The 19,651-nt window shown below is 39.6% G+C and overlaps 2 protein-coding genes across 2 annotated transcripts in view; one reads left to right on the top strand and one right to left on the bottom strand.

The window, feature by feature from the left end:
• Positions 1–19,651, top strand: part of DOCK2 (dedicator of cytokinesis 2) — a 505,601-nt gene that overhangs the window by 232,755 nt on the left and 253,195 nt on the right. The window lies entirely within an intron of this gene.
• Positions 1–19,651, bottom strand: part of INSYN2B (inhibitory synaptic factor family member 2B) — a 31,146-nt gene that overhangs the window by 559 nt on the left and 10,936 nt on the right. The window lies entirely within an intron of this gene.

Below are 19,651 nucleotides of genomic sequence, written 5' to 3' on the forward strand. Positions count from 1 at the left end.
TAACCGTTCATGCATACGCTGCTTCATTCACCCATTTTTGTTTTCCTTCTCAGATTATATGAACAAAAAAGAAAGCAAATTTGCCTACCATAGGTAGATACATTTATCTATGTGTTTGTGAATCCGTGTGTATGTGTGTGTGTGTGTGTGTGTGTGTGTGTATATATATATATATATATATATATATATATATATGTGTGTATATATATATATATATATATATATATATATATATAAACATTTTCCTAGAACAATTTAAAAATGACCATAATAATGAAATTGACCCATACAATTAATTTTAAGTATGCTATTTGTGGTAGCCCACATGTTCCATAGTATGGAAAGGTTGCTAATGCTGATTACTTTTTTATTACCGTGTAAAATGAATTGTCACATAAAAGCCTGTTTAAACTGTCAGCGAGTTAAGTTTTCTAATGATGTTTTTTTCTTTAATAGAAAATGTGTTCTTGCTCCTGTGAGTGGTGTCACTTGTCTTCAGTGATTCTGCCTCATTGGGCTGCATTATTATTGATGAAGATGTCAAGGGTCACCTACGTGCATTAATAGTAAACAGCTTAACCATAATACAGAATTGCTTCAAGTTTACTATACTTTTCTAAATAAGTCATTTCCTGACTGACGTTTTTTCTTCCCCTATTCATTGGTAAATAAGAGTAACCATTAGTGCTGGTTGTCTTGAACACAAATGCCATACGTTAAAATTAATGAGCAGCATACTAAATATTCATGAAAAGACTCAAAATAACCTGTTTTATCCTCAGTTGGTTGAGTTAATACAACAGTACCTCCAAAAGGCCTCAGTCATGATCAAGGTTCTATCATGCTAAGTGTTATTAAAAAATAAATAAATTACATGACGTGGTTTCTGCCATGAAGTGTTTACATTAAAATCTAAAGACCAAACACAACAAATGAATGTTCCTAAAATCAGAGGGGAAGGAGAATGAGGATGAGGTTTCTGTAGTCAGTGTGAGTTAGTTTGTGGTTCAAAACCAGTTAAAATCTATTTGTGGGTGTATGTCTCGGCTATTCCTGACTGGGAATTACCTGTAAATGTCAAGTTAGCAGAGGGTCTTGAGGAAGAATTTGAATGAGTACAGTGTAGTGGCCTTGCAGACTAGTTCAGGAAAGATGTTTGTTTCACATAGGGAGTACAAAAGAAAACACAGGCATCCTGGTAGGGAGTACTAGATGTAGAGTCAATGCTGGTATCATTGGTAGCGTTGAGGGAGTGGGGCATGAGGATATGCAAAAAGGCACAAGAGTGAGTAAGAGAGTGGCATAGCAGTGGATGCATTAAAACTGAGGACAAGAAGACTGCACTTGCTGCAGGAGAAGAGGAGGAGCTAGTGGAAGGATTAAAATGGGCATTTTGGAAAATCTAATGGTCCAAACCACAAGAGACAGATTATGTCATTAGTTCCTCTTTGAATGGTCAGGAGTGGGAACAATATGGATGTTGGGGAAGTCAGAGAAGATGACTTACAATCTTTTGCGAAATTGCCCTGTAATCATGGGTGCCTTACAATGCCTTGCTACTGAAGCTCCCGGGGATGTTCACAATCAGCCCACAAGCATGCAGGTCACATTCTCAAGTGTCTGTGTGCTAGACAGCCCTGGTTCAGCAGCTCTGACCCCAGCAGCTTGTCTACAGCCCCACCCTGGCTTCCATCAGCCTTGGTTACAACCAGCAAGGAGATCCCAACATATTCCCATTCCCAAATTTTCCAAGAACCACGTGCTTTGCAATGTCCAGCCCTCTCCTGGAGAGTTCAGGGAAATAATAAGGTTCTTTTGTTCCTCTAAAGACACACAAAGAACACCACATCTTATTAACTGGGGTAAATACATCCTTATATTTACGTGAGTTGGTTTAAAATAAAAAAACAAAAACAAATTAATTGATAATAGGACACAGGTTAAGTGATGTCAAGTAAAAGGAATAAAGTTAGGGTTACAAGCAATTAAAAGTGAAAACATCAAAAAGTCTAAAACTTAATCTAGCAAGGTGTACAGGCTTTGTTCAAGATGGTTTCTCACCTATACTCAGTTTCCAAAGACTTCAAACCCCCCTGCTTGGTTGAAGGACCCATCTTTCTCGGTTTGCAAGAGCTGTCTTCACTTTTGACTGTGTAGTGATGAGTGCCAAAGATAGCTTCTGTCTTTGCTTATATTTTTCCACCATTAATGGCTGTTTAAAGAGGCAGGATTATCTCTTGCTGTTTTTCCCTTCCTATGGGCTTGCCATTCACCTGCTGATTTCTTTGTAAATAGAGCTTCCATTGTTACTGGTCACACTTGGCTTAATTTCTTTGTAGACAGGCAGATAGCTGCCTTCCCTCCTGTTTGGGGGAAAGCCTGTTTCTCCCTTGTTTGGTCACAGACTGGAAGCATAATGCCATTAAGTATCATATTTCCTCATATAGCAGGGGTAGGCAGCCTATGGCATGCAAGATGATTTTCAGTGGCACTCATACTGCCTGGCCACTGGTCCAGGGGGCTCTGCATTTTAATTTAATTTTAAATGAAGCTTCTTAAATATTTTAAAAACCTTATTTACTTTACATACAACAATAGTTTAGTTATATATTATAGACTTTTAGAAAGAGACCTTCTAAAAATGTTAAAATGTATCACTGGCACGTGAAACCTTAAATTAGAGTGAATAAATGAAGGCTCGGCACACCACTTCTGAAAGGTTGCCGACCCGTCATATAGTGTTAATACTACATTTCAAAATACTAGTGAAAAGACCTCACTCTATACACCTTTATAATACAGTAATATTGATTCAATTGCCTATTGCTTAAGGTTCAAGCCCCTTATCTATCTTGACCAGTAAACCTTTAAAATGGATTCTTTTGAGGGTTAGCCGTCAAAGGAAAGTTTATTCAAGCTGTGAGGAAGGTGACATGGAGCCTAGTGATGAAGGAAGCTCCATGATCTTTCTTTCCCTGAGTGTTAGATTAATTTGTTCCCCCTCCCCTCCTAATAAGTAAAAATGGACCTTCATTGTCTTTGCCTGGAGATAGGGCTGGTCAGAGAATCAAATACACATTCCTTTGTCTAAGGCAGACCTGTTTACCAACTTCCAAGATTTACCAACTTTATAAGGTCGATAGACAGCTGGCTAGATCATTGGGCTCAATAGGTAGTGATCAATGGCTCCATGTCTAGTTGGCAGCTGGTATCAAGTGGAGTGCCCCGAGGGTCGGTCCTCGAGCTGGTTTTGATCAATATCTTCATTAAGCTGGAGGATGGAGTGGATTGTACCCTCAACAAGTTTGCAGATGACACTAAACTGGGAGATACACTGGAGAGTAGAGATAGGATACAGAGGGACCTAGACAAATTAGAGGATTGGGCCAAAAGAAATCTGATGAGGTTCAACAAGGACAAGTGCAGAGTCCTGCACTTAGGATGGAAGAATCCCATGCACCGCTACAGACTAGGGACCGAATGGCTCGGCAGCAGTTCTGCAGAAAAGGACCTAGGGGTTACAGTGGACGAGAAGCTGGATATGAGTCAACAGTGTGCCCTTGTTGCCAAGAAGGCTAACAGCATTTTGGCTGTATAATTAGGAGCATTGCCAGCAGATCGAGGGACGTGATCATTCCCCTCTATTCGACACGGGTGAGGCCTCATCTGGAGTACTGTGTCCAGTTTTGGGCCCCACACTACAAGAAGGATGTGGAAAAATTGGAAAGAGTCCAGCAGAGGGCAACAAAAATGATTAGAGGGCTGGAGCACATGACTTATGAGGAGAGGCTGAGGGAACTGGGATTATTTAGTCTGCAGAAGAGAAGAATGAGGGGGGATTTGATAGCTGCTTTCAACTACCTGAAAGGGAGTTCCAAAGAGGATGGCTCTAGACTGTTCTCAGTGGTACTAGATGACAGAACAAGGAGTAATGGTCTCAATTTGCAGTGCGGGAGGGTTAGGTTGGATATTAGGAAAAACTTTTTCACTTGGAGGGTGGTGAAGCAGTGGAATGGGTTACCTAGGAAGGTGGTGAAATTTCCTTCCTCAGAGGTTTTTAAGGTCAGGCTTGACAAAGCCCTGGCTAGGATGATTTAGTTGGGGATTGGTCCTGCTTTGAGCAGGGGATTGGACTAGATGACCCTTCTGAGCTCCCTTCCAACCCTGATATTCTATTATTCTGATTCCCCTGATATGCCTGGTTTAAACACACTTTAGTTAAAATTCCAGCATATATTATAACTTTTTATACACAGCCTGTGCATACATCATACACAAATATTAATGATCAGTGAGTGGTTTTTAAATGATACCTCACAAGGCATATTTTGTACCAAGAGTATTACTATAGTGTGCATGATGTGAATACAGGGGTGCTTAGTGTCTCAGTGGTTGGCTATAGTGAAGACAGAGTCTCTGTTTAGTCCTCCTATGATGAAATCTTTGTAGTTAGTCCTGGAGGATTCCTGTAACTATATATATAGAGAGAGACAACTTTGAGTGAATGTCTAGCAGCTGCTTCGGAGCCCTGCAGAGGGGTGCCCAAAACTGTAGTCCACCCGGCTAATATAAGAAATGTACCAGATCTGGAGAAGGAAGAGTTTAACATAGTTTCCAGATTTTGGGTCTAGGCGCTGGAGAAGATGGTTGTGATGTCAGCAGTGACAGAGAGAGTGCGGCGTGGAGGTTTCATGAAGAAGGTGTGGGTGGTGGAAGTAGTAGCAACGAGTCAGAAATGGTGAATAGATGAATGAGATTGTGGTCACATGGGTCACTGAGGTGGGAAAAATAGAGCTGCTTGATTAGGAATATGGTAGAAATGTTGGAGGAGAGAATAAATTTGTGGTGGAGGAAGCCAGTGTTCTCATGGGACTTGATCCCTCTAGGGCCACTCTGTATCATGGGCACAGACATGGATATTGGTGGTGGGCCAAGGATAGGGTTTTGATGGGATGGTCCTGGAAGATGTAGAAAAGAGTGAAAGTCAAAGGTGATGGATAGTGCAGAGTTGAAACACTCAGTGGCTGATTCAGTAGAGGAGGTGAGTGGGAAGAACAGCACTGTGGGAACTAAATATTTCATAATGTACATTTTGACATGTACTGGAGAGATCTGTGGTGGGGGGGGAAATGTTGCATAGTATGACACAAGCAAACCTACTGAAGAACATCTAGTGCCTGACCCCTTCCCCCCACGAAAAAAACAACACTTGATATAAAATATGCTCTGTAGCTAAGTCTAATTCTGCAACCTTTATTCACATGAATAACCTTTATTTATGCTAGTAGGCCAATTGACTTCAACATGTCTGTTTATATGGGTTCAGGCTACATTAATGGGATTATTCATGTGTGTACAGTGTGTAGGAGCAGGCCCTCAGTTATCTTTCACAGGAAAAAAATGAAAGAAAAAGCTATCTTAATTAGAAAGGACCACAGAAGTTCCAGAGGAGTTGTTAGTCATGCTTTTGTAAGCCACACTATCACTGTTGATGTAATTTGGTACACTTCTCCTGGAAGAACATGAAATCATCAAACCACTTACATATATTGTTTTTAGAGCAATCATTAACAAATTTCCTTCTGTGACCAATCTGGACTGTAATTTGAAAACCAAGAAGATTAGTAGGTGTACCTTAAATTCTTGAGTTAATCTCAAGGCATTGTGTACCACAGGCTATCGTGTAATGATATGGTGAATTTCACAATAATCTCAACTTGTTTGGAGTTACCACAGAACTTATCACAAAATCAGATCAATCTCTAGGAGGGAACATACCAAGCCAAGAGGAATGAGCAAGAGGTAAATTCTGCCATCTTATCAGAGTTTGCATAAAATAGAGTTTCCGTAGGAGCAACTGTCTCACTGATGTCATTTCTGTTGCCCAGCACCACAGCATCTCCCGGCATTCAGGCTGACCAATTGCAGGTCAAGTCTTGATCAGCCCCTTGCAACTCTGGGCTGTTACATGCTCAGTGCAGAGGGAATCTCTGAAGAATTTAGTTGCCTAATTCTAAGAATTCTATTGAGCATGTGTGAATTAAGAATTTTCCAGACTTGTAATTTAGGTGAATTTTCAGAAAACAGCAAAAGGCCCATTTGCGCAAGCCGGGTTGACCCCCCCTGGCAAATTTCAATTCCCTAATCTAAAGCAGGGAGGTGCTAGAGTTCCTTGATGAAATAGTTGTAAGAATTGTTTTAACATGGGCAAAACAACATTTCCCCCTAATCTAGTTCTTGAAAATGGCTGAACCATTTTAGCTGAACCTTTCCACAAACACCTGAGGCAGATATCTGGCATGGAAAATTTCCACCCAAACAATTAAACTTTGCCAGAATTTTATAAGCAGTCTTCTCATGGAATTGTCGGGCAACCTTAACCATAGACAGAACTACCAGCTCCTCTCATAATAATAAATACTAAGTCTGCAGAGTATGTAGATTATAAAGATTTGCATTCCCTCTTTCCTGAACAGACAGAAACAAGTTGCAAGTGCAATCTGGCTACATCTTAACTAGAAATTTTACACTGTATTGCAGGTCTCAGAAAGGATGCACATTTCTTAATAAGATATTATGATCCACTGGTCACTTGGGAATTAAGCATAAACATAAGCAAAATACCTAGACTTCTTCCCACTGTCATGCATGATTAATAACCATAAAAATGAGTCCTCAAACAGCTTGTTTGTCACATAAAGTATTCTCATTCTGAGTATATCCAGTATAAAGAGACAAAAATGACAATTTCTATATTGGAATTTAAATGGATCCCTTAAACAAATACTTTTATATATAAATTGATACATAAACTACGTGAAGTCTTCTGCATGTTCTTTATTCATAGTCATCCACCATCCTTCATTTCTGGTCATTCTATCTCACCTGCTGCTGATACTTTTCCCTATTTTAACTTCCCGCTCTACGTGATCAAACACAGGATCATAAACACTTCATTTTCTAAGAATGTCTGAGAGTGTCGCTGGCAACAATAGCATGCTTTGGCAGCAGTGGTCCATAGTGCCAAATGTCCATGGCCACACTGTACAGCTTTATTTCAGGCATCTAAAAGCTCCACAGGACTATTACTGATCTGGGGCAGCCAGATTAATTGCAGACGACCGCATGGCTGCCGCCAGTCCATGGGTGGGCAATGTCCCTTCCAGACCTCAAGTCTAATCTCCAGGGCTCGATGGGTAGGGACATTATCTTCAAAGTAGGCTATACGTGCCAGGAAATGGTGACTGATGATGACTTAAAGCCTCTCAAGGTTAGTTCTCAATAATACATCCGTATTACTGATAAATCAAACTATCTTATGTCCAGTAGTCACTGCTGGCAATGCCTATAAAATGCCTCCTGGAGTCTTGCTCAAGCAATATCCATGTGATCACCGATCGTGCAGTGGCTTTTCTCTGTAAACATGCTTCAGAATTTGTTGGTTGTCCATTCTAATAATGCAAGTAAGCTACCGAAACTACTATTGCTGATGGAGGCAATTGCTGGGGGTCACCTATGAATATCCAGAGTTCTGATTTCAAGTGTCCTTCAAGTATCATAAAATGCAGGGTGTCTCAGCCACTTTCTGTGGGTGAAATTTAATCTAGAAAAAGAAAATCCTGATTCCTTTTCAGTTTAGATATTTGGCAGTGAAGCTGAAAACTAAAAGGCCTCACAGTGAGGAACTGTAGATTCTGTAAGATTCTGCAGTGGAAAACTTTCTTTGAAAACATTTGTACCTGGAGTACCTATAAACTGTATCCAAATGTCATATATGTTCAGCTGGGTCTAAAACGTACAAAATGTATAGCTTTCTGTGTGAGAGAATAAACCAAAACCAACCTGTCAGCTTTTTTCAGACCTTCAGTTTGCGCATCTTGATCAATCCACTATCAATATCCTTCTTTAATTTGGAAACTTAGTATAGACGGGAGAATTTGCTATTTAAGTGTTGTTACAAGTTTTAAGGTGTAGTCTCCCTTCTCACTAATAGAACCAAGAGAAAAATAGACGTTGTTTTTGTTTCTATGGAAACTTTTGACCCTTGCAATTTTCGAATGCTATGCAGCAAATTCAGCTGGATGAATCATATTAAAGTCCACAGGAGTTATACAATTTAGAATATGTAATGTGACTTGACTTAGCTTTGGATGCCAAGTGAATAGCCTATTACAGAAGAACATAAATATGACAAAAAGAAAAGGAGTAATTGTGGCACCTTAGAGACTAAATAAATTTGTTAGTCTCTAAGGTGCCTTTTCTTTTTGCGAATACAGACTAACACGGCAGCTACTCTGAAACCCATAAATATGACAATGAAACAGATTATTTTTTAGTTCAAAGTAATGTATTAATCCAAATAAAACATGTCAGTCAATTCTGACACATTTGACAAAGTACTGTATTTAGTTGAGCATAGGTGTAAAGAAACTGTATTCCCTTCAGCTATTGTCACTCTGCAAATGTGAGTTAGTGTATTATTCTGTTTCAGTGATTTCCACACAACTCCTATAAATGCTGACAGGAGTTCTGTACCTTGGAATACCTTTCCCAGACCTGAAGAAGAGTTCACAGACTTGAGGATCGTGATGGTCCCTTCTGATCTTATAGTCTGACCACCTGCACATTGCAAGACACAGAACCTCACCCACCCACTCCTGTAATAGACCCCTAACCTCTGACTGAGTTACTGGAGTCCTCAAATAATGATTTAAAGACTTCAAATTACTGAAAATCCACCATTTACACTAGTTTAAACCTGCAAGAGGAAGGTGAAAAACACCCAGGGTCTTTGCCAATCTGACCCAGGGGACAATTCTTTCCTGACCCTGAGCATGTGGGCAAGACCCACCAGACAGATACCTGGGAGAGAATTCTCTGTAGTAACTCTTGGCTCTCCCCATCTAGTGTCCCATCACCAGCCATTGGAGACATTTGTTGCTAGCAGTTGCAGATCAGCTACATGCAGTAAGGAAGGAGTAGGCAGTCTCATCATACTATCACCTCCATAAACTTATCAAACTCAGTCTTGAAGCCAGTTAGGTTTTTTTGCCCCAATGCTCTTCTTGGAAGGCTGTTCCAGAACTTCACTTCTCCGATGGTTAGAAACCTTCATCTAATTTGAAGCCTAAACTTGTTGATGGCCAGTTTGTATCTATTTGTTCTTGTGTCCACATTGGTGCTTAACTTAAGTAACTCCTCTCCCTCCCTGGTATTTATCCCTCTGATGTATTTATAGAGAGCAATCATATCTCCAAGCTCTTTGAATCTCCTCTCATAAGGTAGGTTTTCCCTTCCTAGTAGCTCTTCTCTGCACCAGTTCTAGTTTAAATTCATCTGCACACAGTATTTCAGATGAGATCTCACCAGTGCTTTGTCTAATAGTACTAACGCTTCCCTATCTCTATTAGAAATACCTTGTCTGATGCATGCTAGGACTCAGTTAGCCTTTCTCATGGCCGAATCACATTGGCAGCTCTTAGTTATCCTGTGATCAAGCAATGCACCCAGGTCTTTCTCTTCCTCTGTCACTTCCAACTGATACGTCCCCAGCTTACAGCAAAAAGTCTTGTTATTAGCCCTAAATGCATAACCTTGCACACTGCACTATTAAATTTCATCCTATTTCTATTACTCTAGCTTACAAGGTTATCCAGATCATCTTGTATTATATTCTGGTCCTCCTCTGTATTGGCAATACCTCCTAGCTTTGTGTCATCCGCAAATGTTATTAGCGCACTCCCACTGTTTGTGCCAAGATCAGTAATAAAAATGTTAAATAAGATTGGTCCCAAGACTGATCTCTGAGGAACTCCACTAGTAACCTCCCTCCAGCCTGACAGTTCACCTTTCAGTATGACCTATTGTAGTTTCCTGTTTAACCATTTCCTTATCTACCTTTCAATTCTCATATTAATCCCCATCCTTCTCCGATTTAACTAATAATTCCCCATGTGGAACTGTATCAAATGCCTTACTGAAATCTCTGTATCAGCTCGAAATCTTGTCTCTTTCACCCACAAAAGTTGGTCCAATTCATTTTCTCTCTCTAATATCCTGGAACCAATGCAACCACATGGCAATTACCAGTGCATTACCAGTGGTATATACTGACTGTTTTTGTAATGCATAATCTGCTGAGTTAGTGCTTTAATAATTGAAAGGATGCTGGTGTCTGTTAGTTCATGATCATATCTCTGAGACAATTCAAACTATCATTAAGTACAAGGATTTTACAATGTAAGTCAACACTGTATGAGTTGCTCTTTAATTAAAAAGACTGGGATTCCTATACTTAATCTGGCCATTAGTCAGTCTAGCCTGATGAATGTGCAAATCCTGAAATGTGAAGAACTCGGGTGTGATGGAGCAGAAATGACATGAAACCCTTGAATAAACAGTGTGTGACTGATATCGAGCTGCTCTGTAAAATAACTTTATGAATACTCTGTGTTCAGCAGGCTATTGGGATGTTTACTGCATGTTGATGTAGTTTAATAGTGAGCTATTAGGAAACAAATGTAGGAAGATTATAATGGCTCAAGATAAGACGCCTCTCGGCAAATGCTTGAAGATTGTGAGACAATGGGAGGGCCACTGGCTTTGGGGAGTGGGGCTTGACCCACTGCACAGGCCACTGAACAGGTTTTTAACAAGCACAGCCAAAGCCTGAGAACTAAAAAGACAGAGAACCTCTGGCTGGATAAGAAGTGACCCTTTCCCTTTCTAGAGGCATGTTCAGACCCATATAGACCTCTGCCCGGGTATCTGAAGAAGCTAGGCCTCCCCAGGCTATCATTGGGCGATGATAAGCCTATAGATAAGATAAAAGAAAAGGAGTACTTGTGGCACCTTAGAGACTAACCAATTTATTTGTGCACCTTAGATACTAACCAATTTATTTGTGCTACAGCTCACTTCATCGGATGCATCAAAAAAATTGGTTAGTCTCTAAGGTGCCACAAGTACTCCTTTTCTTTTTGCGAATACAGACTAACACGGCTGTTACTCTGAAACCTGTCATAGATAAGATAGATATGCAGGTAGACTGTTGTTTGAAATCCTCCCTCTCCCCCTCACCCCCCATGCTACTGTAAAAAGCCTATCAGCTGCTAGGTGGTAAACATCTTAATCCGCTCGTTTCTTATTCACTCCTGAGCAGGAGGTGGTTATCATGAGCACAACCTGTTCCACGGTGCTGGCTGGCTGTGGGGAAGCTAGTAAACTTGTCTTTGCCCACTCCAGGTTTGGAGAGCCCAGAGAGTGCTGAACACGGCAGTACAACCTCTGGCGAGCATTGATTAAACAGGATTTTACTGTAGTCACCCAACACTCCCAAAGTATCTTTTTATTATTAACAACGAAAGCGGGGAAAGGTGGCTGTGTAGGTGGCTGGTTGGCTGAGTTCCTGTTGAAATGATTACTTAGTGTTGCTGGGATTTTACTGTGGTGTCAATTATGTTAAAGTGCCTCGAGCTTTGAATAGGCATCGTTTTATTATTTTATATCTCAATAAACAAAATGAATATTGTATTAGAGATTTTATTAACTTTCTCTGGAATTAGTGAAACATATAATTAATGTGCGTCCTAGAAGATCTAGAGTCTCATATCTGATAGTGTCATTCTCAAGCTGCTTTGGTGACCTGTAAGCTAATGAGGGGAAACAGCTGGTGTAAGTATAAATAGTTAAGTGTGATAGGGAAAATAATTAAATCTCTCACAAGGAGTCTCATGTGGGAAGGAGCCAGTCTAATGAGAAGCAGTTTGTGTCCTGGAAATGTTGCATGCAATGCTGGAACGTAAATTCAACCTAGAAAGCTGAATAGTTAACTTCAAAAAAAAAAAAAAAAAATGATATTAAGTTAGAGTTCCAGGAAGCTTGGAGATGCTGGGAGGAAAAAGCTGTCACAATTTGCAGTCCATAGAGTGTTAATTTATCATCTATTTAAAAACATAACAAATGTACAATATTTTGTTTTACTTTGGAAGACAGAAGCAAAGACTCTAAAGTATGAATGTATAATTTTGGGGGTACTGCAAGAAACCAAACTAGTCTCACTGTGGCATTTTGGTATGTCTCTGAACCATTTAAAGCAACCTTATAAAGGGCTTACGGTCAATGTCATGTATATGCTGATCTTCTGAGTTTGTTGCTTACCTTACATGAAGGAGATATGTTCAGTTACAGAATCAGTTATTCTCCCATTTGTAAAATCTGGACTGTCAAGCTGCATTGAGGACAAGTTGGGGAAGAAGTTGCATAAGGTTTAATTTAAGTTGAATTGGTAAAATAGATGTAACTTTCCCTGTTTAAAACGCTTCTCCTGTACAAAAAAAATCTTTTTTTTTTTTAAACTTACTGGTAAACTCAGTGGTATTTCATCATGTAAGCAGAAATGACAATATATCAGCACCAAAGATGGTGGTTATTAAAATGCAAGAGTTAAAATCCAGAGGGTTAGGGTTAAATGTAATAAATAGAATGCCAGGGTTAATTAAAGGAAATGCTAGTGTTAATTATCAGCAGAAACAGAAGAAGGTTCTGGTTTTGAAAGATGCTGAGTCTCTTAACTCTCACTTGAGGTTAGATAGGAGCCTGATTGCTTAATCGCTTTGGAAAATCAGGTGAAAAATATACATAGAAATAGACATAGGGTTCAAATGAATCATGATGAAAATATGGTTAGGTAGGGGTTAAACATAAATAAAAAAAAAAAAACTAGAGAAAAATTTGGAACTAACCATGTGGCCTATCCTCGCCCTGACTACTTTGCGTGGCTACTTGCACCCCTTTCATATTTCTGTCTGTTTTTTGTCTTTTCAGGAATGATCTTAAATTAAAAACATAGAGTAGGTGAGAAGAAACAGCATTGGGCTATCTAAAACCATAGAGGACACAGGGAAGGTTCTCAGGGAAAGGTGGTGATATGCAGTTAGTTAAATGAGGATAGGAAGGTAAAATGATGTAAAAGGGACAAGGAACTAGTCAACAGAGCAGTTAATTTTAAAAAACTGAGCTTAGTGCTGTTCGTAGGTGACATTGATTGTCCTGAGACTGAAGATTTCTATTTACAGAACAGTTACAGTAAGGGCAGCAGCTGTTCATGTTCCTGCCCTCTGCTCACTGCCAAAGTGTCTGAGTGTCTTCCTGAAGAAACTCTCTCTGGGAGTAAGAGGGTGATTCAGTCTCTATCTAATACTTGACCTCAGTACTCTGAGAGTGCCCACTGGTGTCAGTTGTGAAGTTATTTGTAACGTTGACACCTGTCCCCTGGGATCTAGATTGAAAGCCTCGGATCATTTAACATGGGCTGTTTAGTATTTATCACAGGTTAACAACTGCTGGTCACTGTGGAGATGGGCTGACATTGAACTGGCAATGTAGGGGTGAAAGGTTCTTTATCCCAGTACCAGTCAACATAATCACCGACATAATCATGACTTGGATGGACTTGAGAAGAGCTACACAGATGGATTCAGGGGACCACTCAAACATATGTAATGGAAGCCATTCCACTGGCAGTAACTCATTGTATTGCTTTGGGAAGACCCAGGATAGGTGAGGTTCACCAAGGGAAAAGTAGACTAATATGTGAAGCAAGTTTTACTGAGCAGAGGCTCAATATGTCAGCAACTGAAAAGGGTAAAACATGCATATTGTACCTACAGATTGCATATAGTGTGCATAGTTTGTACTGCAGAAAGAGATAGGGGTGTTGGTCTTTCAGATTTTCGAAAAGGCAAGTTATCCCAGGAGAGTATAATAGTTTTGGACTGCTTTGATTGCTTTTCTCTAACGCCCCCCTCTCCTCCCCTTCCCCCCCCCCATGAGATATCTCCTTGAGAAGGATATTGGACAGAGATGCCCACCTTCCATCTGTTTTGTCTCTCTATATTGGAAGCTGTTCAGGGCAGGAACTCTCTCTTACTGTATGTATAGTTGGGGTACGTAGTCACTACTCTAATACAAAGAAGGAAAAACAAGATCCGGCATTCTGCTACTGCCCTCCCTTCCTCACTGCAAGCATCTGTAACATAATTACTAAGAGCTGCTTTGTTGCGTAAGATGATCAGGTGGGGATGAGCCTCATAGTTGGCCCTTAGGAAGGAGCTGTACTGCATAATGCCCAATTTTGCATTCTCATGGCTACAGGTGAAGGATTACTCTTATTTCAGCATAGGGAACAGCCTCCAGTGCTATAGAGCCCAGGAGCCCTGCATAAATTCTTGGAGCTCAGCAACGTCTGAGACTTTTTTCCCTTTGCTATAAGAGAGGCATGATAATAGGATTGGGAACCAAATAGACTCTTCTTAGTGTGACAAGGTGGGTGAGATAATATCTTAGTGTGACGGAAATGGCAATTTTCTGCAATATCTTTGGGAGATCTTACTATATTCAGTTTATGTATCATTGTGGGCCAGGGATTGTATGGAATTCTGTGGGGGCAGGGTGATCAGGCAAATTCACTCAAGACCAGTACCACCACGTGGAGACTCTCACATATACTGGATTCTCCAGAAACCATCAGACAAAGAAAAGACTTTTGAATAAATAGCCTGAGTTTAAACTGACTCAGGACCTTCTTTCTGATCCAGCAAACAGATAGGATCTTCTGCCCAAGAGGGGGTGGGACCCAGTCCTTTCTGGGAAGGTTTGGAAGGACTTTGGCTTACTGAGGCACCATGAGACTGATGGGTTATATATATGGTAAGCTTTTTAGTGTGCATGTAGGTTCTTGTATTATTTTTAATTTGTAGGTTCTTGTATCGTTTTTAATATGTTTTCTTTGTTATGCTTGTTGTACTTGCTTGGAATGGATGTGTAGTAAATTATGCCTGCAGGCGATCGTGCTTTTTACAGCTTCTGAAGAGAAAGCAAAGCACATACACTTGCCTTCTAGGTAGTCTGGCTTGCTGGGAATATCACTGTGTAAGCAGGGAACTGTGCAACCTGGAGAAACCCCAGTTGGGAGGAGGAGAGATGCAGGTCTCCACCCAAGGGAGGTGACAGTTGAGAAGCCAGGAGCTTGGCGTGGGTACACTTGGGGGACCACGGAGGGGGAAAACAAGTGCAGTTGCCCTGAACTATGGTGCTTAGACTTCCTCTGTGGCCTTGGGCAAGTTGCATGACTTCTCTGTGCAACTCTTTCCCATGTGCACAGGGGGATAATGTGTTCCTGCCTTGCAGGAGAGTTGTTGAAGATTAATGAGTTGTCTGTAAAGCATTTTGAAGCTGATAAATATCAATTTGGTAATCAGGAGTCCTAGTACTTTGCAATTGAATAAGCAATGAATTTAGCAGTGTGCTTGGTACACTAAAGAATGAGTTACTCGCTGCATACAATACTGAATTTGTGTGTGGAATTTATAAACTGTTGTGTAATAGAAATGCTTTTCAGAAAACATTATCAAGAGAATTTGGGGAGTTTATGGATATGCAGTACACTTAAATTATAAACAATTCTAGAAAGTGAAAGATGTTAAAAGGGCATGAAATTAGTGTTCTATCAGATTTCTTGAACTAAAGGCAACCTTTTTACAATTCCGTGAAGATACTGGTTGAGCCTGCTGCAATGTGTTAATCAATAGGCCTCATGTATCAACGTGCATAGATGGCGCAAAACAGTGGAATTTTTTAGATCCAATTCATAACCAATAAATCAAAGGTATTATTGAAAGGATTGTTTTAAATAGCTAATGTAAATGTTTCTGGAGCAGTTACAGCCCCTGAAATATGCTAGATTTTTTTGAACTGATGGGAAAGGTTTCCCTGAAATATGCTTCTAATTAAGTTTTGTTCATTATTTATGCAGTGTAATTTCCATCGGCACCACTCTTCACATATCTGACTGGCAAGTTCATCACTTTCCAGAGCGCATCTGCATTTTGATTAGCCCTTAGAGAATTGCAGATTTGCTATGGCTATAAATAAACATGACATAACTTCAAAACCATCATGCCTGTCTTTGCAATACAGCAAGGTTTAAATTCTGCTACAGTGGACTGGAGAAGCTTACATGATGATCAGTCCTGAAAACAATGAATAGTTTAAAAATACATCCAATGACAAAAGACGTATTGAAAGGAATGTAGTCCGAGAAGCTAATGTTCAATGCAATATTTTTTGTTGGGTGTCCTACGTGTTTGGAGAGGGATGAAGCTATAGCAGGAATATACCATAGGTAGAATGGGGGGTTCATTCATTGAGCTGCTCTGATGGTATGGTTGCATTTAGTTCAGGAGCTGAGCTCATTGGACTGGGTTTGTTTTTCTATATAATGTTTTAATTCATGTATGAGCACCTAATGGCTATTGGATTAGCCCTTTGGGTCTTGGTGGCAATGGAAATAAATGAATTAAAGAAAAAAGACAGAACTTTCATTTTCCTTGTAGTACAATTTGGCATAGAAAACATTAGTATTCTTGAAGACATGCTGATTATGTAAGCTGACCATCACGATAATGCTGATATTTTAATATGCTAATAACTGTAATTAACTGTACTACTTTCAGCCCTCAGCAGGCAAATATTTTGTGCTGTAATGAGTTTTTAACTTCAGGGAAGAGTTGGCTCTTACAAAAAAAAAACCAAACAGACAAACAAAAAGCAAAACTAAAACCCTGCACTTTGTGCTGGTTTTAACAAATTTGCTTTCCTTAAATTTATGGATTAGTAGTCATGCAAAATTTTTAAACTTTGGAATATTTGTAAGTACTTAATTTAATTGATTTGCTCTTTTTCTATATTGTATCTATAGCTGTTTCCAAATATTTATTCCTTTCAAACTTAATTCTCTGATTAATGACTAGATCCTCTAGTGGTCTAATCAATGAGCAGCAAGCTAAACAAAAATAACTCTACAATATATTTCTTAGCTTTAAGGGATGCTTACTCCTGTGAATCAAGAGTTTTGCACAGAAGAAACATGTGAAAGTTAATTTTTTCCTACTAGGATAGGCATTTCATTTGGAGAATTGTTAATCTGCTGTTAACTCAGTTCCTAGATAAAAATAGATTTTGAAAAATGCTACAATAAAACATGGAGGATTGATATAAAAATTGCCTGACTTATGAATGTTAGAGCCAGGCTGCTACTACATATGGTTGAACTGAGCAAAAATAACTGGCTTATTCTGTGCTGCTTGATATGTGATAGTAGTAGACACATAAAACAAACAAAAAGCCAAAGCTCACGTGCACATTTTCAGGAAAATTCATTTTACATTTTCATATCTTACTTTGAAATCCTATGGCAGCCCAGCCTATTTGTTTGTTTTCATTTCATATTTAAAATAATAGACAGAATACAAATTGTGTTCGGTAAGGGAGAGCGATATTAAATCTCTTATTTGAAGGTTGTGTCTATATCTTTTAGATAATTGAAGTTATTTTATGTTTATAGGTTATATTTATCTATACATATGGAGTAAGTTCTACACATCGCAGACAAAATACTTAGTGAAGATTCTTGCAGTAAGCAACATTCACATTAGAAAAAATACATGGCAATAATTTTATTTTTAATGCTTAGATTTTACTAATCAGTGTAATAATTTAAAGTACTGTAGATAATCTTACAGGATACACATTCTCTTCATAACTACCTTTTTAAAGAAATTCACATTCTGTAATAACTTTGAGCCATCAGACAGTTTTGAAGCATAACACTGTACTTCACTGGTATGTATAGACAGTTTTGTTGTTGTTGTTTGTTTTTAAGTCTTAAAGTATTTTCAAAATACATCAGAAATGTATTTTCAGAGGGTCAAATTCACAGCTCAGGTTTTGCCTCATTTTGAGCAGAGAAAAGAGAGTAAATTGGTAGGTGGATGGAGTAAATTAGTGTTATCCTTGCTAGCCACAAAGTCCCTGTAGTGAAGGTTTCATGTCCTTTCAAAAAAGAGCAGTGCAAAAGGCAAGCATGAAAACACCAATCTTAAAAGCCAGGTCTCCACTGGGCGGGGAGGATCAATCTAAGATATGCAACTTCAGCTACGTGAATAACGTAACGTAGCTGAAGTCGACATACTTAGATTTACTCACTGCGGTGTCTTCACTGCTGACGCTCCCCCGTCGACTCCTCCTGCACCTCTTGCCAAGGTGGAGTACCGGAGTTGATGGGAGAGTATTCGGGGGTCGATTTATTGTGTCTAGACTAGACACGATACATCGACCCTCGCTGGATCGATAGCTGCCTGCCGATCCGGCAGGTAGTATAGACATACCCATAGTCTCCTTAGTCTAAATTTACCCTGTACTCACTTCTCTAATTAATGCCCATATCAATACCTTATTTTTCAGATGTTTAAAACTAAATCTTCCACCCATAATTTCTTACATTTTGTGTACATTGCAATTAGATACCCACAGCTGGCCCGTGCCAGCTGACTCAGGCCAGTGGGACTCATACTGGGGGACAGTTGGCTGTAGATGTTTCAGAGCTCAGGCTGCAGGCCAAGCTGGGACTCTCCCACCGTGCTGGATCCTAGAGCCCAGGCACCAGCCTGAGCCCAGAAATCTACACTGCAATTAAACAGCGCTGCAGTTCGATTCCAGTGTGGACATACCCACAGTACACATCAGCATTGCTGAAGATGAACCAACATGGGCCAAGTCAAAATTATTATAGTGAGGGGGTGTGCAAGAGTTACGTATTACTGATTTATTTAATATTCTGAAGCTGGAATTTAATAAGACACATTATCCATTAGAGAGATTTCAAAAAGCGTGTGTTGTCATGTTTTAATTTGTTGTTCAGTGGCTTAATTAGTTGCAACTAATAATGGAAACTGCGATATAAAATATAAACTAGCGAAATGAAGTTTTTGTTTTTAAGGCTTTTCTGGCATCTCCAAGACCTACTCTAAATTGCCAGCTGTCAGATAGCTTTTTCTATTTTTGCTTAGTGTGGGTTCTGTTATTACCCGGTAATTTAATTCTGCTTAGCACTTAGTTTGACTACATTAATCAATTGATCCTGGGAATGCCCTTGCAAAATAACTAAGTATGATCATTCCCATTTTGCAGATGGGAAAACTGAGGCATAGATAATTTAAATGATTTTGCCTGAGGTCACAGAGTAAGGCAGTAGAACAACTAAAATTTAGGAGCCACCCACTAGGACATGTTATAGCTGGCACATGGATAAGAAGGGGCTGTTTCATTTGTCCTCTGCAGTACAAATGGCATTGGGTGTACAAATAGTTCTTATCCACGTGGAAATGGAAGGCTGCTGCCAAGATACACTTGTTTCCTTTCATTTTTATATTTGACGTTTGGTAAGAAGATCGCTGGTGGCCCGATGGTCTCAAACTTCTTTATAATCTTTTCAAGTTGTTAGTTGGACTAGTTATGCTACGTTTTCTCTTTGCTTCTTTAATTTCAGATTTCTGTGTCTCCCTTTTGTGGACACCCATCTAGCCTGTTGGCTGTGGAATCCCTCTTGGTGGTGGTTCTCTACTTGTTTTACCTATAAAGGGTTAACAAGCCCACAGGTAAAAAGAAAGGAGTGGGCACCTGACCAAAAGAGCCATTGGTAGGGTTAGAAATTTTTAAAATTGGGGGAAAACTTCCCTTTGTCTGTGTTGTGGTGTTCTCTGGAAAAGAGGAGAACCGGGAATAGTTATGCTGTGAGAAAGCTTTAAGCCAG

This window comes from Eretmochelys imbricata, chromosome 8 (assembly GCF_965152235.1).
Source record: "Eretmochelys imbricata isolate rEreImb1 chromosome 8, rEreImb1.hap1, whole genome shotgun sequence".
NCBI lineage: Eukaryota > Metazoa > Chordata > Testudines > Cheloniidae > Eretmochelys > Eretmochelys imbricata.